Genomic DNA, 1,816 nt, shown 5'->3' on the forward strand with positions numbered 1-1,816 from the left:
AAGAAAGAAAGAAAGAAAGAAAGAAAGAAAGAAAGAAAGAAAGAAAGAAAGAAAGAAAGAAAGAAAGAGGTAAAAATATTTAGAAATGAGGAAAGGGTTATTATCAGCAATAAGAGTATAGTGGTTACCCCCCACATGTCTGGGATGAATCTGTCACCACTTACTAGCTGTGTGACCTTGGGCAATTTAATTAACTTCTTTGGCCTCAAGGGCCCACAGCTAAAATTGAGATAATGATAGTACCTACATCAGAGGTTTGCTTTGAGGATTCAATGATAATCCACCCCAAATGCCTTGTGTGGTCAACATACTCAATAAATATTACCTGCATATTATTTTCTAGAGTACATAGCTAGAGGTAGATACTATAATTTTTATTGTAGGTGGTATGAATTTCAAAAAATAATTTTTCTCCTATCTTCTAATTTCTTCTGGCTGAACTAATAATTAAATTAACATAAGACAGAATAACAGAAGAAAATGACCAAACTTATTACATATGTATATATGAGGATTCTATAAGAAAATGAGACCCCAGAACATCAAGGTTTATGCCACTCTGGACAAAAGAGAGAGAGGCAGAGAAAGTAGGCAATTCATAGGTAGATGAGAAAGAGCGAACATGTGCTAAACAAATTTTTGCTGGGCCACACGAGAAACAAAAGGCACAGATTTAATTTATATGTGATAAGGTGAATATGCTAAGTTGAATAGCTCCCTTCCTTTAGGCTGGTATGAGGGAGGGTCAAAGATTCTTTCTCAGTTTTTTTGTTTCTTAACAATCAACTTAAAATCAATATCCTAAAAAGCATATTTGCGGGGAGAAACCTTTGGTCCCCCTCAGTGGTGAAATTGAAGCTCCAAGGAGTCAGGTAGCAGGCAGAAGGTGACCAGCCAGAGAGTGGCAGACTTAAAGGCAGTAAGGGCTCTTCTCTGCCCTGCCATGAGACCAGTGGCCAGCCCCAGTATCTAATAGTGCCACAGGTACCACCAGGTGCCAAATACATCAGCTGCTGCTTAGGCATGGCTAAGGGGCCCATGCCAGGGGACACAACATGCTGTGTTCTCACCAGCTGGGACAGAAGAATAGTGTCCTGGAACAGCATTTTACCAGCTGGCTGGCCTACTTCCTGGTTCTCCAAAACAGACACAGGGTCTCATCAGAACAACAGGAAGTAAGACCTTGATTCAGCTGCAGTAGCACCTCCACCCCAAGACTGAGTATAGGGGGAGTGGGGCTAGGGCCATAAAGTGCCTTGCAGAGCACTGCTTACCTCGTCACGTGTGCCCTTGCTCTGAGAGTCTCCAGAAGAATTCCCTGTCTCACCTTACTAGTGGCCGTTATTTCATCTCTTAGACACAAATGACAGCAGCCACCACCTGTCCAGCGTGTGCCACGTGCTAGACATTCTTAAGTGCTTTACATGTGTCAACTCTTCAATCTCATTACAACCCTGTTATTATTTACATGTTACAGATGGGGAAGCTGAGACCCAGAAAGGTTAAGTAACTTGCCCACAGACACACTGATAGTAAGTGGCTGTGCTTGGAATTCAGATTCAGGCAACCTGATAAAAATTTTTTTTTTAATAATTTTATGTTTACAGAAAAATTGAAAGACTATTACAAAGAATGTCTACATACCAATTATTAACGTTTTGCCTTATTTTTGCTTTATCATTTTTTTCTCTTTCCTTCTCTAAACTATTTGGATATTTGAGAGTACATTGCTGACATGTAACTTTACCCCTAAATACATCAGCATGGAAATCCTAAGAATAATAATATTCACTTACACACCCAAAATATGATTGTC

The sequence above is a fragment of the Pteropus alecto genome, unplaced genomic scaffold (genome assembly GCF_000325575.1).
Source record: "Pteropus alecto unplaced genomic scaffold, ASM32557v1 scaffold3, whole genome shotgun sequence".
Classification (NCBI taxonomy): Eukaryota; Metazoa; Chordata; class Mammalia; order Chiroptera; family Pteropodidae; genus Pteropus; species Pteropus alecto.